The following is a 26,054-nucleotide window of genomic DNA, read 5'->3' on the forward strand; positions in this document are numbered from 1 at the left end:
AATACCGCGCATGCGCAGCGTGCGTCCCAGACAAGCGCCGAGGGGAAGAGGGCACGTCAAGGCGGCCCGGACGCGCAGGCGTCCCTGCCCGGCGCCCACGGTGCACGGAAGCGCCGCGGCGAGCCGCTCCTCACTCAGCTCCGCTTTCGCTGCGCGGCAGAAGGCGGGGCTGGGGCCGCCGGACACGAAGCGCCCCCGCCGCAGCGCCCCCTGAAGGGCCGGAGAAGCGCTGCGCGTCTCTGCAGCGGCCCCGGCGGCAGGAGCCGGCCTTCTGCTCGGCGCTGCCCTGGCCACGCTACCACTCGGCACTCATTTTAGCTGAGCGAATGATTTCCCTTCTTTCAAGATAATTTAATGGTGGAAGAAAATCCGCCTATGGATACACGGGTTTTATTAGTTTCTCTAGCCGAGTAATAGCTTATTAGTAATTTGGGGGGGGGGTAATTAGGTTTATTTATTTATTCTAATGGAGGTACCGGGGATTGAACCCAGGACCTCGTGCTTGCTAAGCACATGCTCTACCACTGAGCTCTACCCTCCCCCCATTAGTAATTTTTTAAATAAGGAATCTTTTTTTAAAGCAGTCGTCTATATGTGTTTCCTTAAACTACCCCGAAAATTTCAAATAACCAAAAAACACAGTGAACCGTGCTTTTTAAAACTTTAATGTATGAAATTTAAGCGGCAGAGAGATGCCTGAACTGACGAGGAGAACCGTATCCGCTCAGAACCGCGGAGAAGGAGCTTGGGAAGCACACAGGACTACGATGCCAGTTAGGGTTTTGAAAAACGAAAGCAATTTCGAAAGGAGAAGTTTGGCATCATATACACTGGCTGTATTTACTTTCCATCAGAAATAAAGTAAAAATAAAGACAGCGAATTATCACTTGAGGGGGCAGAGGTCATCACAGCTACATGAAGCACAGTTTAGTGGCAGATCCAGGGAGAGTTCGACGTCCCTTCAGAACCTTGACTGGCTCCCTGGGTGCAGAGTAAGACTCATTTAGGTAATTATTTTTGAAGTAACCAGAGGAGCCAAAACTACCTTAGATAAATAATGGAATAAATTTAAGTGTTACTTCAGTAAATCTTTAAAGAAGTTTTTTTTAAATTAAAATGGTACTTAAATGCTTAGGCAAAAAACTATATAATCTTTATTTGGATTTGCCAACTTAGCAGAAAAGTAAAATGTTGGCATTCTATTGAGAGAGAGAGACAGACAGACAGACAGAAAGCCAGAGTGAAGAAGGACGAGGAGGAGGGGGAGGAGGTGGAGGAGGGGGGAGAGGAGAGGGGGGAGAAGGGGGAGGAGAGAGAGGAGGGGGGGGAGGGAGGAGAATGAAGGGCTGAGGTGGAAACAGACGAGCTTGGTCTCTTGCATTTCCACCACTGCTCTGCAAAGACTATTACTAGACTAGCTCTTGACTCCAGGAGAAGAACGGAGCTCACACACCCCGGTCCAGCCCAGCCCATCCGTAGCTGAGTACCAGACACTTGATGGAGCCCTGTCAGGATCAGCAGATCCACCCAGCCAAGCCTGGCACATTGTCTGAGTCTCAGCTATAACCATGTGTGCCTGCTCTAAGCAGGTACATTTCAGGATGGTTTGTTAAGTGGCATTTTATGGCAGTAGCTAACTGACACATAGACAAAAATCCATGAGATTAATTAACATTATGGATGTGTCTATAAATTGCATAAGATAAATACATACATAAAATGCACTTATTTAATTTGAAAATTGAGATGAATATACAATAACATTTGAGAAACAGTATACATATAATAAATATTTAAACATTCAATATAGCATCTAAAAGTAACAGAATTTTCAAAATAACAAGGTAATTTGATTTTAATATTCTAAGAATAACATATTATATATGTATAAAGGATGGAAATATTAAATGTGTTCAACACCAGTAAAAATCATTAAAAATAGAGCCCCTTGAACCGTATCAAATCATCACTTTCTCAAAAAATAGTGTATTGTGTACAAAGTAAAAGCACAAAAATTAAAAATTTTTGCATTTGTCTTAAATGCCTTCATATCCTACGAGGGTACATGGTATCCTTGAACATAATTTATTAAAACGTCCATTCCTGGAGATACTCAATAATTTATACAGATGCATGATGGAGTGTTACATTTGGTATCCTGAATAATTTCTTTTTAGCACAGATGCTTAATTATTAAAATCTGCATGGTGGTTTATAAGTTTTCTAGGTAAAATATATCATAAGCAATGATCCATATACCTTCTAGTTCTAACAATCTAAAATGTATTTTAGATTGTTCAAATACCTTTTCTTTTTCAGATTGACCGTGAGTTCCATACTTTCATGAAGAAGGCATTCATCCACTTCATGCCAGAAGTCAGAGGGGACAGAGAGAAGGCAGTTTTGAGACACCAAGTTGACTTTAACAAGATGCACCTTTATATCCTCTTGCATCACCAATTTGGACTATCTTTTATGACATAGTGTATAATAAACATGCCGTCCATTTACAAACAGTTCCTATTTTAAGACAAAGTTGTTTTCTATACAAACTGGTACAAAAGACCCAAAAGAAATATTATTAAATAAATTATTCAAGTGGGTATTATAGAAATAATTACTGACATCTACATTTTTAAGATCCTTGATTCCTTATTAAAATGAAAAGTTCACTTAACCTCGAAGCGATATTTTTTGCAAACCCACCAATACATTTTTATTCATTCATTCCCTCTTGGGATCTAAATGCTGGTCAGAGCACCTTTGGAGATTGCCAACTATTCAGGTGACAAGATTTACTAAAAGTGATGACGTGACCATCCAGGGGCTGCTGTGTACAAACAGAGGCGCCAGGAGTTATACGTGGAAAAATGGAGGGAAAAAATTCGTAGCAGCTGAGGACTTCCACTTCTAGCCAAGATGGGGTAAGGGACTAGATTTACCCTCTCTCTTTAAACAATTTTTAAAAATAGGCAAAACATTAGAAACAACAGTTTTTAAGAAGTGGGCAGGAGGCATCATGGTGGAGAGGCCTTAGAGGAAAAGGAAGCAGGTGAGGCAAGCCCTGTCCAGGGACAGTTTCCAGACCAACGCTCAGTGAGGGGAAGGCGGCGGGGTGCAACCTACTGCCGGAGTTAAGGAAACAAGACCTGGAGAAGCCAGGGCAGGACGGAGCACCGGAGGAGAGGTGGACACGGAGACAGCTCTGGGGCTTTGCAGAGGGTCTGTCCTGAACATCCACTGAGTGCTGATCGCCAGGGCATGCTCATGAGGAAGCAGCTCATACCTTGGGAAAGGACCACTTGTGAGGTTTAGAGAAAAGCAATCTCTGAAACCACCCAGAGCCAGAAGTATTTCCTGTCCCCCAAACCCAGAGTGGAAGAATCTTACCATTTCATGGGCTCTGGGTAGCGTCATCACCCAGGTTTTGCCCCAAGCAGTGTAAGAAAATTAGCCCCAGGAAAAAATGCCACAATGGGCCCACCTGACAAGGAGCAAGAGGAAGAGTGTGAAAGGTTGGGAACTGTGACCAAGCGATGAAGCTGCATCTCAGGACACAGCTCAGGAGTATTTACAGCAACACAGATCAAGCTAGTGCTGTGTCAGGGACAGCGGACACGGCTACACTCCCAAGTAGCGCGTGTTTCAGAGCAAAGATACTCCCAGGGGTAAAGACAGGCATTCAGTAACCAAGAACGGGTCAGCGCATCACCATTCTGGCTGCATCTGCTCATCGATACAGGTTAAACACATGCTAAGTAAGTTTAATGAAGATTGAAGTTCTCTTTCTTTTCTGGACGCTAAGAGCAGTGGTGGATAAGCATTTGTGTTCTTGCAAGCCCACAATACATCCTTCCTCTTTTTGGTCGCAGAACTTTGATTTCACTTTGGGAACTGTCCCTGCCTCCACTCTGTGCGGTCTTGTAGCTGGTGACTCCACAGGTGTGGTAAAGGGCAATCTGATTCTTTCCCAGGGACTCTGAATCCTGTGGAGGGACAGGAAGGGAGAGACAGTGGCCGGGATACGTCAATGCGCCAGGAAGATGCCAATTAGTTCTGGCTGACCTCGTTCTGATTCTTCAGCTTTGTCTCCAATCTGATGAACTGCCTAAGCTGATGTCTGTCCCTCTCTCAAAACTTAACAATGATGTTTTTTCAGTTTCTCATTAAAGTCCAGGCACCCAGCCTCCTCTCTTCACTGACTGCTCCACGTCCTTTCCCTGCAAAGCCTTTGCACTTCTCACTTCTTCTGGAGGGCAATTCCTGATGCTCTCCCTATAACTGGCTCCTTCTCATCTTTTGCAAATCAGTTCGAATGTTACTTCTTCAGAGACGGCTCGTTTTCTTATACCATCGACAGTCCCCATCACTCAGTTATTCTCGGTAACTCAGGGTCAGCACGGCACAGCCCTCGGGCTAAACTGAGCTCGCTGCCTGTTTTTGTAAATAGAATTTTATTGCAACACAGCCACACTCATTTTTTAACATCGCCTGTGGCTCTTTGCATCCTACCATGGCGGAGTGGAGTAGCTGAACCAGTGAAAGCATGTCTTGCGACACCCAAAATATTTTTCACCTGGTCCTTTAAAGAGAAAGCTCGCCGAAACAGCTTTAGAATATAGCTGCTTATTTCCTTGCGCACCTTATGACCATTATCTCATTCATATTCCAGTTGACCAGTATCTGTCTCTACTCAACACTGTAGGAGTGAGGAAAGAAAGCAGTTGTGTCCCCAGTGCCTCATCTGGTGCCAGCTGAGAGCAGAACTCAACAGACCTCAGCGGAGCAGACGATGAGAAGCACGGGCACGTCTCATCAACGCGTCCCGAACAGGAACCTGCCAGGCCGCCCCTGGCACTCGGCGCCCGCCGCAGGGAGCTGCGCCTCCCCCAGTCCTCTCGGGGGCAGACCCGCCTGTGCAGCCCCCGCTCCTGTTGCAGCGCCGTGTTTTAAGGATCAGGAAGGAACCCACCCCCAGCTCAGCTGGTCGCAGGAGGCGTCGGCGTCCGATGAGCACACCCGCCGGAAAGCTGTGACCACGGGCAGAAAGGCGGCCCGGCCGCGGGGCTCACTGGATGGAGTCTTCAGGGCTGAAACTGGCGGTGCGGCTCAGGGCTTGGATTTGTCTGTGCTGAGGGACGCCTGGGTAAGACTGGATTTCTCGGTCTCCAGGCGTTCTTGCATTAACCCCACTTTGTACGTGAGCTCGTTTGCCTATGTATCTGTGGCATGTATCTGAAGCAAAACCCTAACCATGCCTGAGTCAGACTGAGCAAAAATGCACAGAGATAGATGAGCACAGACTAACTCTCTCCAGAAAGAACAGAATATGTGCTGTAGGGTACCTGACCCGTCACTGGAAGACACGTGTGGCCCGCGTGGCCCCCGGGGCAAGCGTAAAACCCGCTGAGCAGTGTAATGGTCCTTGCAGGACAGGCGGTCCTCCTGAAGCCACTGGCTCTGACTGAGCACTTAAAGGTACAGTGCCCTGTCGCTGATGTGACTAACAGGCACATCTTCTGGGTCTGCTTTACAGAAGTGGCTCTGATGTATCATTACAGAAACAAAATTACCTAACCATCCTATTTCTTTTCAGTAAAGAAGTAAAAAGAAGTGTGCTTTCAATACTTTCTTTTCTCCTGGGAGTGGTCTTTACTACTGTCAATGTCAAAGATTAAATGAGTATGGTCATAAAATAAACTTCGCTCGATAAAAATATATTAAACACTCAATTTGTGCCCCATTTTCTTCTTGTCTCCAGAGATCTGTCAACTCATAAAACGGTCAAAAACACGTGTGATCATGGGTGTTAAACTGGGTCATGTAAAACTCATACACGGGACTATTTAGAGATGTTTAGATATTCTGGAAAAATTTAAATTACAAAGCACTTAAGATCAACAATGGTTTGAACAAGTTGTGACTTATCCCTGACCATGAAGGCTAGCTATTGAGGAAAACAATTAAGAGAACAAGATTTGTCACATCTCAAACTTTCACCAAAAACAAGCTAAAGCAAAATCTTGTTCTCTTTCCAATTCTCTGTTACTCAGAAAATAGCTCCTAACTATTTCACGTGTTGTTCCGGGAGTGAGAACGGGACTTTGACACTGTTGCATAAGGAGTATTTGCCATCATCTAAGTCTGGCCATCATACGGTTTGCTTGTGTTTCAGATTTTTTCCTTCTTATCGAATATCTCATGTGTCTGGGTTTTTTTTTCTAGTTACTTCAGTCTTTTCCCCATTTCTTGTATAATCTTGCTGATTATCACCAATTTTCTTTGTCTCCTTTTGTTTACATATGCTTGAACATCCACTGCTTTGATCTACTTCTTTTTCATCTTTTGTAGAATCCTTCCCCCTTTTCCAAATTAATCCAAACAACTAATTTATTTATTTTAGACTGTTTAAAGACACTTCCCACTGATTTTCAAAGTAATAAGAAGAAGAGAAAAGAAAAAGACAAAACATCCAATTTACACTTGCTAATACTGAAACAAATACTCATGTGTATTTTGTTCAGATACAATCTGTCAAAGAAAAATAATTTATTTCTTTGTACTAAATTACAATCATTTATAACAGTGAAAACAAATATTTCTAGATCTTCAACTTAATTTTGAGGCGAAACCAGAGGCTTAAAAGAATAGACCACAGTGGGAAGGGATAAATTAGAGGAGTTTGGGATTAACAGATACAAACTACCATATATGAAATAGATAAACAACAAGGTCCTACTGTAGAGCACAGGGAACTATGTTCAATACCTTGTAATAACCTATAATGGAAAATCCAAAAAAAGAATATATATATATATGTATAACTGAATCACTATGCTGTACACCAGAAGCTAACACAACATTGTAAATCAACTACACTTCAATAAAAAATGAATTAATTTAAAATAAAATTTAAAAAGTAGACCATAAATCAAGTTCAAACAATAGTCATCATAAAACAGCAGAATGACCGCCCTCCTGCCTGCACCTGAAACCCAGATTCTAACCCCATGATCGTCAGCGGTGGACAGTGATGCTCATGTGGAGAACTTCGCATATACTTGCATACAGAGTCAACTAAGAGTATTCACATGAACCGACAGTACAAACACACTTTCTCATTGTGCGTAGGATCCAAGGAGCCCAGATAGGGCACCTGAGGGTCGAAGAAGACCCCCTAAAGAAGTGACTCATGCACTGAGTCCTGACCTTGCAGTTAACTGGGAAAAGGAGAGCAAACATTAAGTGGCAGGATGCGGGGGTGTGAGATGCAGGCAGACTGTGTGACAGGTAGTTCAGTCAGGCTGGAGAACACGGTCTCCACCTGGGAGTGGCAGGAAGTCCAGGAGCCAGATTATGAAATCCTCGTGAGCCACGCAGAGAATGGGTTCTGTCCTGGAGGCAGAGGATCCACTAAAGTTTTCAAATAGTGATGAGTCATTTTCTTTAAAGTAATGGGAAAAAAGGACATTAGTTACCTAGTTAGAAGGCTGACAGAATGGTACCCAAGGTGGAGGCGAGGAGGAAGAGTGAGGCTCTGAACTGAGCCTGGAGGAGGAACTGGGGGGAGGAGGCAGGCGAGGAGGCTCTTTGCAGGGCTTACAAGCACCTGGATGTGGAGGATGAAGGATGCTAAGGCTACAGGGTGACCCCCGGCACCTAAGGTTCTGCCTGCTGTGTGTACTTTCTTTTACTATTTTACTATTCTGAGTGTGTTTATTTCATTAAGCACATTTATTTCACTTGTTTAATTACTTATTATGACAAAGACTGCTTTGGACCTTTTGTCTATCTTCTTCCTGCCCATGGAGGAACCACTTGCTAGTGAGAATCCATGGCTTGTTTTTTACTTCATTTTATAGCAATAAGACTCTCTATGCATCCTCATTGCAAACCTGAATATATTGGCCATCTACTTTAAATATGTACCATGAGAATTAAGTTCAGAGAAATAACAGAAGAACAGCAGGAACAAATCCAGTGAAGACTAAATTGCACTTGAACATCTGTCTAGAAGTAATTTTAACCTTTATTAACAGTGTTCCTCACCCCTCAACACATGAGGCTGAATTTAACCTTCTCTGGAGCAGGAAGGCCAGGTCAGGCGAGCCTCACACCACAGGTGGGAGCAGCTTCTGAGGGATCCAGGTGTCAGTTTTCCTTCCTCGAATAAGGAAGAGGGTGAACTGGGGAGCAGGGAGAGAGATAAACGCCTGCATGTCCTTGGCTGTGCACTTACGAGGTCGGTTGCCAAAGGTCTGGTATTTCTGTGTGGAAGTCTCGACGGATAGGCAGATGATAGACAGACAGGCAGACAGGCAACAGGACAGAAGAGAGACACAGAAAAAATCTTTTTCCCATAAGGCTACATTCATCACTAAATTAATTACTTTTAGAAACTAGATTGTCAGTAAATTCCACAGTCTAGCAAATGTCCATCTCAGTTTCCCCATTGCCTTGAGCAGCTTTGTTCTCTGCACCCATAACCAGCTGCATCTACATGATTTCCTGCATCATGTTTTAAAAAGTATTTAAAACATACATGAATATTTCCGTAACAGTTAAAAGTCTCAATTTGCTCTTCAACTAATTTAATTAGTGGTAGGAGTAGCATGTTTGGTGCTCCATTACCTCCTTAACATTTATTGAATTTCCCTCAGGGAAAAAGTCGCAGTATGGTTAATGTGAATTTATTATTTTTTATTGCACTGCACATTTCTGATACCCTCACTAGGGATTTAGCTGTGCTTTAAAATATACAAAGAGTGTGAAAAACTTTTCAAACATAAATTTCCTCACAACATACTACGTAGTGATCAGAATTATTTCCTATTACAACTCTGAAAAAAAAAACCAACTTTATTACAGGTCCTGAAATAGGAAACATAGCTCATGGTCCTACTGTCTAAAAAGGATCACAGCTGGCTGACTGTGTAACAGCTCGATTATTAGTTCCTGGGAAATTTCTCTCTAGGGCGCTATTCCGAGGTTGTAAATGTCCACAGCTTGAGTTCTGTGGCACTGAACAGAGATTTTCCACGAAGTTCTTCTGAACCAATAAAGCACCAGTGCCTAAAACTGACTCACAGAACCACAAGCTTTAACTGATGTTATTAGCAGTCAAAGCACTTAATGATGATCTATTTATGAGCCACTGTTAGGTAACACATAAAATTATTGAAACTGGTGACCTGTATTCTTAACCATATTCGCTCCATGAATCCAGACCCAAATATCCGACTCCATCTCTCCTATGTGGCAAAGCTCAATATTTCCAATTCTAAACTCATTATAATGCTCCTTAAAACACCCTGTGGCATCAAGATTCCAAGTCATTACTCTCAATCAGAACATTTATCTTCTTTTGGCAACAGATGATTTGGGGAAAAGAGCACATACACACCTGAAAAGCTATGAAGCGTAAAATGTGAGTTGCAGTACAAGAAAACAGTATTAGACTGCTTCCAAGGGGGGTCTCCCAGTGGCCCGGGAGCAGACACGGGGTGGGACACAGCCCAGCACGTCAGCTCATTCCAGTCGCTGTGCTTTCGTTTTGAAAGCGCGCTACCTCTAGGAAGGACGGCTGAGAACTCTCGGGACTAGAAGCACGCTTCCACTCCTGACTCCCTGGTTCTCTGTTCCAGCTCTGTGAGACGCCAGCAACAAAGCTCTGTGGGTCCCACTCCATCCTCATCAAATCTTCTGACTATCGGTTCTGGGGACGCTCTCATGGTTTATCCCTTCATCGCCTTTGACCTCAAGGACTTCCATGACTTTGGTCTCCAATGCTGGTTCTCTAACCACCTTTCATATTGCATTTATGTTCTTAAATTTCAGGACACTTCACACCCCGCAACACCTTGAACGGATCCGCACTGCATGCCTGATACAGGCAAACTGTCTGTTTGGTGATTATGTCACTCCACAGCTCTGAACGGCCTTCATTTCTGCCTCGTCTTCCACCATCATGTCACACATCCTGCATTCTGCCACCCTGGACCCCACTCTTCCTCCTGCTACCTTGCCTCAGCTCACCCTACCCCCATCCTCACAGTGCATCTTCTCTTTCTGTCTGTGGAGACCTAGTGTAGCCATCATGCCTCAGTTTAGGTGTCACCTGCTGTGAGAAAACTGGAGCCGTGGGCAGGGCTCGGAATGTGCAGAACTTGTGATACAGTGACATGATGGACACTATCCTCAAGCCAGAGGGGAGCTGCACTTAAGTAAATTCACTGGGCATTTACTGTGGGAACTCTGGGAGTGGACTGCACTCTGGGAATGGATCGTCCTCTGGGAGTGGACTGTCCTAAGGGAGTGGACAATTCATGGGGAGTGGACTGCACTTGGGGAGTGGACTGTCCTCTGGGAGTGAGTTGCAGGAAGAGCTGTGGAAAGATTCGAAGCAGATGTTAGTATCGGGGTGGGGAGAGAGATCAAACTGGTGTAGGACAGCGATTGTAGCGGAGGGCAGAAAACATCAGTAGAGTTGAGGATAGCAAAGGGTTTAGATTCAAGCAGATTCAATTTTCATGTTGAGGGAAGAGAAAGAAAAGTGGGTTAAAGATGAAACTCAAATTTTGTCAAACAAATTTCTGTCTTCTTGACTTACAGAGAATTTGGCTGAGGAAGGAAAAAAAATTACCTTCATCCTGTTAATCCACTATTTTTTTTAATTGCAGCACAGCAAAGACTGTTCTAACTGATCAAACCATGAGAATCACACACAAACAGTTTATGCATATCTCTGCATCCAGTGTGTGTCTATATACGTACACACACATCCCCACACACCCCTCCACCCATCAGTTACTAAGTAGCAGCAGCAGGCAACCACTTTCTTGTCAAATACAGTGAAATTAAACTGAAAAAAAAATTACTTTAAAAGGAAGTACGTAGAAAAGTAGCAGAGTGACAGTGGCACTGCCCCGAGACGTGGGGGACGTCCCTTCACTCGACCCTCTCCCCCTCGGAGATACTCAACTTGCCTCCCTTGCTGTGCTGGGCCCCCTCACTGGGGGCCGCAGGGAACCCCGCTGACTATTTCATGGAATCTGACTTCCCTTTAGGGCTTGGGCCCGTTTTCCTTCTGGCTCATTTGCAGCTCTCACTGGTGCTGAAATGCTGCGGTTGGACATGTAAGTAGTCTTTCTCCTCTCTTGGCAGTTTGATGAAATGAGTTCAATTTTCCTCCTGGTTCCTCTCCGGAGACAGGCAGGACCTTCCTCTGTTTCCAAGAACACAGAAATAACAGGTACCCAAAGACTACTCCAATCATGGTTATGCCTAAAAAATGAGAATAAACGATAATAGGGAACACACGTACTGTGTGGATATGAAATATCAGAATGCATCATTTTATTATCTCATGTAATGGAAATTTGGAAATTTAACGTAATTGTTCACTGCTAGATAATGAATAAAAGAAAAAAAATCCTGTTCACACAAGTAGCAGTAATATATATTAAAGACTTGCATGGATTTTTCCTAATATGGCAGAATTTCAAGGCAAAGAAATTAGAAAAAAGAAAACCCATATGGTGTTGAAGATGGAGGGCTGAATTCCTAAGTTATCATTTGAAAGATAAACTGTGTGGGGCCCGGGGGAGCTTTGCCCCCTTTAACCACATAGATGTGAGTGGTTATTATAGTGTGGTTTTGTCAAGGGAACTTAGCAACGAGATAAAATAACAGCGGTATATTTTGTAGAGAAGTTTGCTTAGGAAGGCAGTTGCCATGGGAACGCCAGGCACTAGCGATTTGATTCTGTGCTGTATGAAAGCGATGCGTTTACTTTGTCTGGATGATTTCCTCTGCACCGGCAACTTCTGGGGGTGGGGGGAAAGGAAGAAGTCAGTCCTTCCCGGATATTTGCATATTCAAAACCAATCCACTCCGTTTTTGAATAGAGGGGAAGACATTCTTGATCGGCCTCTTCACCAATGAATCACGTATTTATACCCACAAATACGTATTGTGCAAATTGACTGTATTTCACAAGAGCTCAGGCCGCCTCGGCTTCATGCTGCGGCTCCACTTTACCGAGATGAGTCACGTTCAATTATAAGTCCTCAGAAATGTGCCTGAAATAGTTGCAGCTGGGAGATGTTTAAAAAAAAAAGATCTTATGAATGAGCAGAAACGAAGTGTATTATACTCCACGGGGAAGTCTCTCAATGAAAAATCTGGTAAACAGGCTCCGGGGGGCGCGGGGGAGGGAACCAGATGCTCGCTGATAAGAAGCGGCTTGTCTTCACAGGGAGACACCAGCGCCTGCGCCGCGGCTCGGCTCCGGGGAGGCCTCGCTGAGCGGCCTTCTCTGCAGGTGGCAGCGCTTCAGTGGAGGGAAGTATCTGGAGCAGAAGATGAAATGCATTTCACCCCTGAGACTGGCAACATGCGTGCATTTGCTTTCATTCAGATGTGGGAATTCAGGATGGCCTGGAGCCCAGGGCGCCTGCAGAGTATGCATTCACTGCGTAGCCCCGGAATGTCTGCCTCCCAGCGCCAAGGAGAGGACGAAAGGCAAATGCACGCGCCCTCCCTGGCCCGCCCCGTCCCCCTCAGCGCCCCCCGCAGGCCTCCCTGGGAAAACCCGGCGGGCCGACGACCTGGCGGAGCTGAGTGGGTCTGACGGATCTAGCGGCTATCCATCCACCGTGCCCGGGTTTGGGAAAAAGTCATCTCCCGACAAAACCCCGAAATCTCTGTGTTGAAGGTTAGCCCAGGAAGGTTACGGGGAGCCCGGGGGAGAAGGAGCAAAAACTTGTTCAAAGTCATTACAAGGACTAGGAAACTTCAGCCTTCTGACCTTAATTATCTTGGCACAGTCTACCTTCCAGGATGTGACTCGTTTTCAAAAGCAGAAAGGCATTAATCTTGCCGTCTGAGCACGGTTTTCCCTTCGAGTTTGGAAGAACGGCCTGCGCGGTTCTCTTCACCTGCCCTCACTGTCGACAAGTCCACGGTCGGGCGGGGGAATACGGGGAACGCCCTGAATTCAGTTGGTGGGCGCGGACTCCTGCTGTTTTTCAGGGTGTGTTTTCCCAATCGAAGGTCACTTTATAGGAAGCTGCGTCTGATTTTGACCAGGGGGGCTAGCCTGACGGTGTGCGCACCGCTTCTGGCCTCTCTGAGGGGCACTGAGTGAGCAGCATAGGAGGTGAGACTGGGGATTTCAGAATATTTACAACAGTGAGCATTTACTTCACAGGCACCACGTGTCTGATACCGTGACTTCTAAGCGTCACTTTGCTGTACCTTCGAAGTGGCACTGAGAGGTCAGGACTTCAGAAGAAAGGGAGGCAGAGAGGCCCAGCACCTTGCTCCAGTTCTCCTGGTGGACTGACCCCTGCAACTGGGGCTGAGTTCCTGAGCCAGTCACTACGCGGCAAGGCGCCCTCACCTCCTGAGACAGGAGGGAAGGGGACAAGGCACAACCATTAACAGAACGACACAGCTGTTAGCGCCAAGATGGCAGAAGATTCAGCTCCCAGGAGAACTTGAGTTGCAACATCCTCTCACTGCAGCTCCACAGCTGCCAAATGGCCCTCCCACAGGTGCCAGGGCGGTTTCAAGGCTGCCCATTAAAGGTCAAAAAGTGGGAGATGGCCCAGGTCCTGGGATTCCCTGCTCTTTCCCCCAGAGTAGTTGGAATAATCTTCCCACTTTAGCAAACGAAGTTACCGAGTCCGTAAAAACTACCAACCGCCGCACCTCGTGGCCTTTCTCTGGCCTTCTGAGACGGCCTGCGCTCTGTCTCTGGAGCGTGCATCTCCCTGAATAAATCTACTTTTACTCAACCACGGCTCACTCTTGAATTCTTTCCTGTGCAAAGCCAAGGATCCTCACTTGGCGAGGCGCGTCCCAGGGACTCACCTGGGACCTGGGACATGGCCGTCACCTTGTGCCCCGTTTTCCTGTATCACTCCCGTGGCTCGGCGGTCAGCCGGGCCATCCTCCACACCAGGGGCGGAAAGCCGCAGTGTGCAGACAAAGACTTCTGCAGCTCACCACAGCTCACTCGCCCATCCACATTTTCCACCCACTTCTTACTATTTAATTCTACAGTTAATTTGGGGTCTACTCAGCTACTTGGAAGTGTCTTGAAAGCCCACATGCACTCGTGACACTGTTTTGACTACGGGCAATTTTGTTTTAAAACTGTCTCCATTTGTGGTCCTTAAAATGCATTTGAAATAAAATCAGAGGCATAGAAAAATGGAATACAGGGCCTACAGTAATATAATCATAGAAATTAACGTTTAACCACACTCCCCTTAGTTTTGGAGAATTTGTCTATGGATATGGTAATAAGTTATCATTTTATACTCACTTTGGACTTAAGGAAAGATGCGTTTATCTTGGAATGGAAATCACACACACTACATATGGAAGGTATGTCCTGCTGGTGGCTTGAGAGGCCCAGAGTTTCGCCAGGAATTCGATAATACAAATGTCTTCCATGGAGAAGCTTCCAAAAGCAGCTCTTGCTCTGAATACATCCTCAGGATGCAAGTCTTACGGTCAAAGGATCAGAATGGATGATTCTGTGATTTTATGAACTGGGGGAATCTATAAATCTATTTCTGTATCTAAAGGTACTATATTCTGACACTTAATTTTTTGCATTTCCTCCTATTTAATAGCTTTTTAGTCAAGTCTGCAAATAGTTTGACACTTCAAGAAATCCAATCCTGCTGCTTAATACTGTATGCAAGCTAAAAAATTCTGACTTAAATTCAAATACACTGAAATATTGTCTCCAATTTAAAAGTAAAAAATAAAAATATGTAAATGAGAATAAATGTGGAGTACTGATTCCAGCAAAAATGGCGAGCATTGTTAAGGAAAGTTGTTTTCTCTGATTTATCTTGCTGTCTTGTGCAGCCTCGCCTCCCCACTTCCTGAGTCTGGTAAAGGAAACTGGCGGCAGGCTCAGCAGGATTTCAGAGCCCAGGGGGACGCAGCAAACAGGTGCTGATGCTGAAAACTGTATCCCCTTGTGATGGTGCGCACGCCAGGAACTGCATGCACGGACAGGACCCAGACTTACTCGTAGTGAGGCCGCACATGCTTGGGCGCCACTGCATTAGACCCGTCACGCTCTGTGCGCCAAAGGTCTAGAAAGAAGCCGCTTTCTAATACGGTGGGGGAGTGTCATTCCTAGAAACACTCTGAACGTATTTTCTTGTTGAAAGCATGGTGCGCACTTCAGAAACATCGCTCGCAATCAAGCAAGGGATTCTCGCACAGAGCTCTTGTAGAAATCATGCCAGACCTCCTCTGTGAGCGGGCAGCTGAACTCTGGCGTTCAGCTGTTACAGAGTTACAGAGGCTGTCACGAGGGTGCACGCTGGGGTTCTAGGAACCTCGGATCTCTAGCTCTGCTTGTCAAATCCAGACCAGTTCTGACATTTATTATTTTCAAGGTTCCCACTACGTGACTGTCTTTCTTCCTCATCTTGCTATAACTGTAAACTATAAACTATATATATTTAATATATATATGAATATACCTACACACAGAAGTTCAATCCAGATGTCGCGATACTGCTTTCTTTTGGGGTGGAGAGGAAAGTAAAGACAAAGGTGACGATGCTTTATGGTCTGAACTTCCAGGTCACCAAATCCAACATTTAGTCTCGTGCAGATTTTGGAGGTGATGCAATAGCGAAAAACAAAGCTGACCCCATGTCGGATCTGTTCCCTCAGCTCTAACCCTGGGCTCTGTTTCCCTGGCTTAGTCAGGCTGGTTCTGCCCCTTCTGTGAAAGAATGTTGCCTGTAGCCTGAAATATACAGAATAGCCCTTTCTCAAGGCTCTGATCTTTAAGCGTATAAAACTTTTCCACCTATGTAGAGATAAAAAGTTACAGAACAGAGGATAACATGTCTCGTTGGAGGTTTACAGGGACACCATGACCTGACCTATGTGGACAGCTGCAAGAACAAAGGATTCCAACACCAAGAGGTCTGCATCAACCAATCACACCCGCTCTCCTTTTTAGTACAAAAGGAGCCTGAGTTCTGACTTGGGGAAGATGGTTCTCCAGGACAGTAGTCTGCCATCTTCTTGGTCTACCGGCTTTCCCAATAAAGTCATCATTCCTGCCTCAGTGCCTCATCTCCTGACTTATTGGCCTGTTATGCGGCAAGCAGAACGAGTTTGGACTCAGTAACAGTGGTACCATATATATGCCTATATATACTCAAATAAATGCTGAGATTAACTCTGGCTTGGAGATGCTGTGTTCCCACAGGAATGTACTTTTAATACAAAGAGAGGTTTGGACATGCTGTTAAGTAGCTGTTTTAATTACTCAGACATGTTTTCATAATTATTAACGTGGTTTTCCACGGTAATTATAATGAGCAATCACTGGATTGCTGGGCCACTCCTTTCCCTCGATCCTCCTTCTGAGATCTGACCCTTCTCTGCAAATCTACATGGTCACGTGGGTGGCTTCCACACCTGTGACAGTCTTGTGTTTTCGCTGCAGTCAACTGAAACAGGGGGTTCACCTGACTTAGACGAGGCTAATCACAGTGTATGCCCGAAGGCTTTGGAACAGGGACTAAGAGACCTATCCCGTTTTCTCACCGCAGGCTGGGTCCTCACCACGCTGGGAGCCGCTGGCAGCCTTGGCTTCCACCGTGTGCAAGGAAGAGACAGGAGGAGCGGACTGCAAGGAGAGAGGAGCGAAGTCGATGTGTGCAGGATGTCTGCTGCCAAGACCTTTCATTCCAGACGGGGCTTTGAAATAACTCAAAGCATCTGCTATTCAGGCTTCCCTTTTTCTCCTCCCAGTGGTTCATCCTAAAAATAAATCAATACACACACACACAAAACACCTTATAAGTGAAACACAAAAGTGTTCTGTGCACAAAGAATTATCATAGAATCGTGAGTGCAAATGACCATTAGAATAATCAGACAGCCATGCCACGTTTTAAATTATCCTCAAAAAATTCAGGCAAGTCATAATGAATAGCTCAAAAACAAATGTTCAGGAAAGCAGATTTATAAGTGACTGAAACATTTGAATCTCTTTGAAATAATTCAAAATGTGAAATAAATACACTTCGCTAGAGAAGCCAGAAAGGGCTCAGGGGCTTTATGCAGCAAACCCCCTCCCTCCAGTCTCTCAAAGCACTGAGAGCTTCCGAAGATGCAGCAACACTCGTCTGATGGGCTAACCAACGTCTCCATCATGTATTTTTTCCTAATGGTGACTGTGAATTAGCATTTGGAGTTAGGTAAGAAGGAAAGCTTGTATTTGTCAAGAACCGTTTTCTCAAGCTTACCCCAAGCTGTGGAAAACTGCTTACTGACAATAATCTGAATCACGTATTTTAAAAACCATATTTTTTTCCTATTATCTTTAACAGACGATTGCATACCTTTGATACAACTCACAACAGTTCTAAATGTATTAATATTCTGTTTGTATCTCTCTCCCAAGGTTCATCTAAGCTTTGCACGTTGAAGCTTCCACATAAGATGTTCTTAGGAAAGAAGAATTACACAGATATGATATCAAGATTTCTGTTAAATAATTTCTAACAGGATAGTCCATCTTTTTATCATCATTCAACATGTAACAAATACCTACTATATACCTTTCCTTTACCACATAGCCCTCACCTCATGCACCACTAGACTTGATAATGTATAAAGTCAAAATAAAGCTATGTAGCAGTATCACTTTGGGTCAGTTGTCTTGGAATGAACTAAATCACCTTCCCTTTTTAAATTAAATTCTATGATAAGCAGAAGTTTCCACTTTTTGCAATTTTTTTTATTTGTCCAATAAAACAACTTTATTTTACCTTCTTTTTTTTGTGGTCTAGATCTTTTGTAACTTTGAAATAATTTTACATGTAAAGATACTCACAAGACTAGAGCAAAAAAATTTCCTTTTTTTTTCTTGAACCATTTGGAAATAAGTTGCCAACGTGATGCCCTGTCTAGCTCAGAGGTTTTAATGTGTATTCCTCACCAGAGGGGCATTCTCCTGCATAATCAAAATACACCAAAATCAGGAAACCAACATTACATGTTATCACCGTTCTAATCAAGGACCCAGTCTGGTTTTGCTGGTTGTTCAGATAATGTGCCCTGGGAAAGGAGAAGGCCAATCCAGATGAGGTGATGCATTAAATTGCCCTGTCTCTAGTCCCCGCAGTCTGACACAGTTCTCAGACTTTCCTTGTCTTTCTTGACCTTGAAACTTCTGAAGACCATAGGACAGTTGTTTTCACAAATCTCCTTGAATGACAAGACTCTGATGGAATCATGAATGTCACCTCCTCCCTTCCCTTTTCCCTGTTTCCTCTTCCTGCTTTCAAAATGAAAAATATACATAAACAGATAATTTTAGATAAAAATTTTTAAATTTTATTTCAATTGTCTACCTAATAGGGAGAAAACTCACGCACAGACACATAATAAAAATATACATTTGTAAAACTGCAATCCGGAATTGAAAATTCTTAAGAAAATCATGTCAGCACTAAAAGCATTTGGGACAAGAACACACACTGCGTTTCCCCATGACTGGAGAACCTCAGATCTCAGCGTCTCCCCCTTGTCAAAACTGACAGGAAGCTAAAAACAATGAGACATCATCTGTTTCAGTTATCACCAAAAATTCCTATTCTCATCCTCTTCAAAACTGTCATGAGATTCAGAACTACCTAAACTGGCAAGGGCAGAAAAATTCGTTCCTGATTTCATTGGTTCTGGCTTCTATATTCATCAGAATGTATTGTGCTTACCATTTTTTTTAGAAGATGTAGAAATTTATCAAATATACTATGGCTATCATAAATGTTTCCGTACCCAGTGGGGTAGTTTTACAAAGTATTAATGGTATAAATGAATTACATTTTGAAAAGCTGCAAATAACATGGGATTTCTGCATATTAAAAAGAAAAAGTCTCTTTGGAAGGCAAGGGTAGTTATGAAGGTTCTGATGTTTGGGACTCGCTTTAAAATTCTGAGTAATTCTAACCCATAAGGATGGTTATTATGAAAAAGAGCAGAAAACAAGAGTTAGTGAGGATGTGGAGAAACTGGAATCCCTGAATTATTGACAGAAATGCAAAAATGGTGCAGCCATTATGGAAAATACGGCTGTTCTCAAAAATTAAAAGTGTGATTACTATGTGATGCAGCAACCTCAGCGAACAGCCCTGAGAGTGGCCGCACTTTTCTGCGTTCCCACCGGCAATGAATCCGAGTTCCTCTCGCTGCACATCTTTGCCAGCATTTCCTGTTTGTCGGTGTTCTGGGTTTGGGCCATTCCTGTCGTATCCAGCACAGTGGGGCCTCGCTGTTGTAGGTTGCAGTTCCCTGAGGGCACACGATGGGGAGCATCTTTCCACGTGATTACTTGTCATCGCTATGTTTTCCTTTTTGAGGTGTCTGTTCTGGTCTTTTGACCCCTTCTAATCTTTCTTCCCCTTACTGTTGAGTTTAAAAGTCTTTTTTACGTTCTTAGATGACAGCAATTATCAGATGTGTCCTCCACAAACATTTTCTCCCAGTTTGTGGCTTGTATAGTCAGCCTATAGAAGGCAGTCTTTCTTACTTGTTTTAAAAAGTAAATAAATTTAACATATTTTTCCAACTTCATACTCATCTGGAGGAAGAGGGCCATAAGCACTAAAATTAAACCAGCCTTAAGGTACTGCTGATGTCCTGTAAGTAAGTGCTTTTGCTGCTTCTGTTAACATGAGTTAAAAACTGAAGTGCATGTCTGGTTTTTTTTTTTGTTTTTTTTTTGTTTTTTTGGTCCCATTTGTGTGACCAGACAAAACCTGTAAGCCCAGGTCACAGGAGATGCATTAACAGCCAACATGTTGAGTCTCATTCACTTTCCCAGTTCTCCCGGATCTGCCACTGGGCACCCCCTCCCCCCCACCGGCTTACCTCTATTCAGCTGAAAGACACAGGACAGAGCGAGCAGCCCGCTGTCTTCACTTTAACCCAAGAGACTAGATCTGCTGAGACGCCATTTCACTTGAATTACATAGTGGAAAGGTTGTGGATTACAGAGAATTTCCAGTCTCATATTTTTACTTTGCTTTCAGTGCACTAACCACAGGAAGGAGAGGAAAGTGTATTCACTCTCTTCAGTCTAAATGGAATGTTAGGAACTCCTAACTGTACCTGTGGGTCTGTCTAAACATAGCAGCAATAATTACCTAGTCATCTGACCAGTCAGCTCACTCACACCGCTTGCTGCACGTTTTTTCCTTCTCCTGACAGGATCGGGTAATTGCCTGTGTTACTTCCATTCACTGCAGTGGCAGAACACGACCTGCCCTTTAGAGGTGGGTGAACCTGCATCTGCTGCTTGGAGCTCTCTTCTGTTTGTTTTCATTTTGCTTTGGGAGTCGCAGCTATCTGCATGCTTTGTATCTCACCAGTGAGCCTCACATGAATTGCATCGCTTCCATTTTCTAACCCAGAGTTTAGCCAGCCTATTTCATTGTAAAAGAGCAATTTTGGTTATTTTATGGTAGACTTATGATGGTAGAATTAGTAAGTAGCATCACAGAAAAGCAAAATGCTAGAGAAATCTCTGTCCTGGGGGGCAGGGGGTAGGGAGGTGAGGATGGAACAAATTTTGTGGAGGCAGCAGACTGGTATGTATTTAAGTTTTAGACTTCTCATGTTCAGTGTTTGAAAATGTTATGCTTACATTGATAAGAAAAATAATTAAGATAAGACTTTCTGAAATAGAGATATTTTCAAATTCTCCCCCAGACTCATGAGAGAACTCCTGAAACCTCTACTGTCCTTCAGGTGATTTAGATCTGTGATGTGCAGGAAAGAATTCACTCGTCATCCACAGAGCCTCTGGTCCAAGCGAAGGACTTGACAGGAGGCACGCAATTACCTGTGAGTCCAAGTCCCCAGGCTCCACGGCTGTGAAAGGGATGCGGTGCTCCCCCTCCATCACTGACTTTTTATTTTAACTTAATGTTTTGCAAGACATTCTCTTTCTTCTTTCTCTATTTTATAACGTTGTGAGTATATATAAGCAAAGAAGACAATGGTATAATCTCTGCTGAATTAAAATCATCACACAGGAAAGAAAGATTTGATCCTTAACTCACTAAAAGGGAATCTAGAACTAAGATGCTGGTAAATACTGAGAAGTGGTTCTAATAGACATAATACCTTTTAGAGGAAACAGAATGGGAAAAATATCCCGAGGCTATCAATGCGTATTAAGAAGTGGATGAAGGGAAATAAACATTTTTAAAAGTAAATTTCTGCATGCATAATGAAAACAGGAAATATACTTCCCAAGAGAAACAAACAAGCAAAAAAGGATGAGTACTGAATAGTAATTGATCTCACCATACCCAGGATCTTAACAGCCGGCAATCAGTATTATATACAGGCAAAGCGATCATGAGCTAACAAATCTGGGATTTGGCCAAGAAGAAAGTGAATTATAAAGAAGGCATTGTCACTGATAAATTTATCTCCAATAATAAGCAGAAATGTTGTCTAAGCCCATAGGAGTTGCACAGAGTCCAAAAGATATGAATAAGTTTTCATTTACAAAGGGGGGGTAGCAACCTCAATTTTTTACCCATATATAGCATTCTCTCAAAATACACCGTATTCTGTGCACTAATGGGAAGAACAAAGAAATACCTGCAAATACAAAATCTGAAAAGCAGATGAGTTTAGGTGCTGGAAAATAAAATGAAATAAATCAAAGTAAACTATTTTGAATTGAAAAGTATTATTCTACTAAAATACATTGAGCTACAATTCAAGGCTGCATATTTTGAGATGTGCCCCTGTTTTCACAGTGATCAGCAGATGACAATGAGTTTGAAGACGACGATACTCATGGGGTAGAGTGCTGATTATTTTGGAAGGATACTGAGAGCTTCCAGACGAGAGCTGTGGGCTAGGTTTTATTTGGGGCAGAGTGAGGACTACAGCCCGGGAGACAGCATCCCAGAAAGCGGTGAGAAACTGTTCCAAAGAGGCAGGGAGAACACTCAGCATCACAAGTGGTTTCCGTGACGGGGGCACGTGCAGTCAGGCACACAGTTAGGCGGAGGCTGCTGCTGGTCACAAGGAGCAGATGTCACCCTTAATGGTTTTAGTGCTTTTCTAGATATGAGGAGATGCAAGAACTGGGGCCATAAAATCTTCTCCTGAAAATATTTAATGAGCTGAAGTCCTGTTCAGCCAGTTTCCCCAGAGCACAGAGCGCCCCATTCCTGATCTCCACCCTGACCTCCTTTCAGGGGGGTTGGAGGTCAGCCGCCTCAGCGGCTTGTGATTTTATCCAAGGAGAGGCAGATGGATGACAAATGCCAACACGGCCCAATCCTTGTAGAGGCCGATGGCAAGTGCCGTCACAACTAAGGAATATGCAACTCATGGGAAACACCGTGTGCCATGGAAGGTTAAATGCCACACAAACACTACACGAAGGAAGCCAGGGCGCTGTGATGCCAGGGGGAAAACTTAGGGGTTCTAATGCATGCTGGTCAACACTAAATTAAAAGAACACTACTGGAGCCTTCAACACAACAGGAGGCCCCACTCGGTGCCCAGAGCCTCCTGACAACGAAGTCGAACCTTCCACAAGCCCGGGGAAGCACCGCTCAGTGCGCAGCCTCCTGGCGAGGCCGGGCCTGCTCCGGCTGGTCCTCAGGAGCGTGATGTGACAAGAGTTTCTCCCCCAGGCCAGGATCGAGCTCAGTCTTGCAGGGGCCCAGTGTCGCTGTCACACCTGTGACACTCGCACTCACCATGGCCACAGGGCCCACAGATGAAGCCGAAACATCTCTGCCCGCACAGGAGGCCTTGGTTCCATCTGCCGCGTCCCCCGAGCAGGTGGCACCGTCGTAAGCCCAGCAGGAGTGCCCAGCACAGCCTCCAAGACCCCTACGGCTGCTGCAGCTCCACCTTCAGCACACAGCGAGGTGACCTTCTCATCTGCAGGTCCAGACAGAGCCCAGCGTCCAGGGACGCCTGCAGCCCAGGTGAAGCCCTTCCCCTAGCGGTTGTCCTAACCCCAGAGCCGCTACGGAGGCTGCAGGTGCCCGAGAGCAGCAGGAGCACTCCGCTTGCTTTCCAGTCCCCCCTGAGCAGGCTGGGTTCTCTCCAGCGCAAGCCAAGCCCCCGCCTCCATCTCCAGAGCCCCTGCGAAGGCTGATTCTCCTCCAGGCCAACAAGAGGCTGCAGCTCAGACTCCAGGTCCCCTGAGGGTGTGGGCCTTTCTTCCGTCCTGCAGGAGGCCCTGGCTCCGTCTCTAGTTCAGCAGAGGACTCAGCTGTATCCCTGGAGCCCCCTAAGGAGGGGGAACCATTCCCAGTCCCTCAAGGGACCTTCCCTTGGCTTCTACAGGCCCCCTGAGAATATGGAATCTTCCTCAATCCAACAGGAGTTCCCGGCCCCTCCCCTGGAGCCCTCTAAAGAGACAGAACTTCCTCCGGCCCAGCAGGGGGCCCCAGCCAGCCTCCAGAGCCAGCCAAGGAGGTGGCAGCACGACCTCCACTGCACTTTGAGGTGACGGTTCTAACACTAGGGCGGAACCAAGCTCAGCATCCAACTCACCCGGCGTCACAGGGAAACCTCTGGACCTGGGGCTCACCGTGACTCCAGACGCTGCCACAGAGGCTGGACGCTGTGCAGCCCTGCAGCAGGCTACAGCTCCTCTGCACACCTGGGGGTGATACTCCAGGGCAGGTGCACGGTCCACATCCAGCCTTGACTGAGCTCACAGTTCCTCCTGTGGGTCTGGAAACGTCATTAACCCCAGAACCTAATACAGAGGGTTACCCTTCTCCAGCCATGCAGGGGACCCTCGCTCAGCCTCCAGAGCCCCTTCATGGAGTTATTGCAGCTCAGCCTTCACTGTGTTGGGAGGTGACGTTTCCAGCACCAGATCGGATAACACTGAGCATCCAGCATCATCTAATGTCACGAAGAAACCTCTGGGTCTGGAGAACCCAATACGGAGGCTGGACATCCTACAGCTCTCCCTCCAGGGCACCCTGAAGTGACACTTGCCCATGTGGGCATTGCTCCAGTCACAGCTCGCACTGCGGACCAGGAACTTGCTGTAACTGGAGCGTCCAATGTGGAGGCTGAACCTTCTCCAACCAAGCAAGAGACCCCAACTCAGCCCCCAGGGCCCCTAAGCAGGTTGCCATTCACTATCCACCCCGTCAGGAGGTGACAGTTCCAACCCCAAGTAAGGATCGAGGTCATCACCCACCGTCGCCCAGCGTCACACTTCATCACGCAGACCTGGGGCTAACCGAAACGTCAGCACCCATCACGAAGGCTGCACATTCTACAGTCCTGCGTGGACTATAGCTCCTTCCCCTGAGGCGGCCGCTGCACATCCACTCCTGACTCGTGCCACAGTTTCACCTGCAGACCAGGAAGTTGCCATAACTCAGCAGCCGGGGTCGCCTCAGACACCTTCTTCTTTGACTCTGTCTCCAGTGGTGCCTTCTGTAACATACACCCCAGAAAAGGAGCAAGCAGAGGAGAATGCGAGCACGAACACGTGTGAGCTCTGTACCTGCAAAAGTGAGACACTGTCATGTGTTGGCTTCAGCCCAAAGGAGAGACTCCACAGAGTGCCTGTGCCGGAGCCCAGCAGCTACAACGGCATCTTCACCATCTTGTAAGAATTACTTGTCCTCGTTTGTTCTCTGCGTCCTGCCTGACGTGGCAGCCTTTCTTTAAGGTCTTCCTGGATCTTCTTCATCTCCTCAACCCACGTTGACTGACTATCTGTTTTTACCTTTTGTTTGTCTTACAAGCGATTTCTTATGTTTATTTGCCTTCTTACTACCGTTCTTTCTTCTCCAGTCTTTTACTTATAACTGCCCTTATTCTTTCTCCTTCTCCATTTTTTACTCCATTATTTAATTTCTTAGCATTTTCTCTTCTCTGTGCTTATTACAGCAACATGTCCCTCTCCCTATCACACTGGTGGTAATATAACAAAGTGATTAAGAGTAGAGATTCCGGAGTCAGACTACCTGGGTTTGAATCCAGGTCTGCCATTATTAGCTTTGTGACTCAGTTTCCTCATCTGGAAAATGGGGGTTATCATAGTCACCATCTCGTAGGATTATTGTGAGATTTAGATGAGTTAATACATTTAAAGCTTTCCTATCAGTGCCTAGCAAAAAAAAAAAAAAAAAAAAAAAGAACGTTACTGATCATCCATTTTACTACCAGAAATGCATTATATTTGGCACATTTTTAATAAAATGAATTAAATTAGATAAATAGAAATGTAAGCATTATTCAAAATAATTGACTTTTGATTCTCGTGACTTTCGTGGGTGAAAATTTGATGAGGCATTTTTTAACACAATTGTTTTCCACCTTTAAAAAAGTTAAATTTTAAAATCAGCACATAAGGCAAAAATAGTTTAGTGTCAAAATCACCCTTTCCCAAGCCATAAACGGTCCCGAAAGCCCAGGCAGAATATCTCATTTCGGGCTTTCCACTCTGTGAAGCGGTCGTCTGGAATGCTAAAACTTCAGCCAGCCGGAGGGAAAAGAGAAATCCTACCTGTGGATAACTGACCATTCGCACCATTGCGCCTTGAGGATACCGTTAAGATTCTGCGTCCTGATTCTGGGCGGCTGCGAAATGCAAGGCGCTCCTCCCCGCCAGCAGGGGGCGCGCGCCGTGCCGCTGCCGTGTAACTCGGGCACGCGCCGTCCGTTTGCTACGGGAAGCGCTGTCAGAGGCGCTGTGGCGCTGCCTGGGGGGCGAGGGCGCTGCACGCTCCGTTGGGCGCAGGTATTAAACGCCCACGGGATGGGGCTCCGCTTTGCGCTCACATCTCACGTGTATTTGCATTTATTCATCCATTAAACGTAAACCTAGTCGTGCCAAGAAAATTTCATTTTAAAACTGTTATTTGAGCGTCAACCTGCTGATTTTCCTCGGTATCTACTTAACAGTAGCACTTGTCATGGTTTAAACGGCAAGACCCTTGACAGGCGCTGGCGCGTGTTCGGACTTCAGAGCCGA

General features: G+C 45.2%; 2 long non-coding RNA genes across 2 annotated transcripts; both read right to left on the reverse strand.

Moving 5' to 3' along the window:
- Nucleotides 1-10,648: 10,648 nt before the first annotated feature.
- On the reverse strand, nucleotides 10,649-25,668 carry LOC140691515 (uncharacterized). The gene is made up of 6 exons (XR_012067224.1): nucleotides 25,587-25,668; nucleotides 25,045-25,187; nucleotides 16,601-16,816; nucleotides 15,517-15,788; nucleotides 14,334-14,517; nucleotides 10,649-11,284 (listed from the first exon to the last, which is right to left on the reverse strand). It is a non-coding gene; the product is annotated as an uncharacterized lncRNA (long non-coding RNA).
- LOC140691516 (uncharacterized) lies at nucleotides 11,333-12,963 on the reverse strand. Its single transcript, XR_012067225.1, has 2 exons — nucleotides 12,834-12,963; nucleotides 11,333-12,351 (listed from the first exon to the last, which is right to left on the reverse strand). It is a non-coding gene; the product is annotated as an uncharacterized lncRNA (long non-coding RNA).
- Nucleotides 25,669-26,054: the final 386 nt, after the last annotated feature.

Source organism: Vicugna pacos, chromosome 35 (genome assembly GCF_048564905.1).
Source record: "Vicugna pacos chromosome 35, VicPac4, whole genome shotgun sequence".
NCBI lineage: Eukaryota > Metazoa > Chordata > Mammalia > Artiodactyla > Camelidae > Vicugna > Vicugna pacos.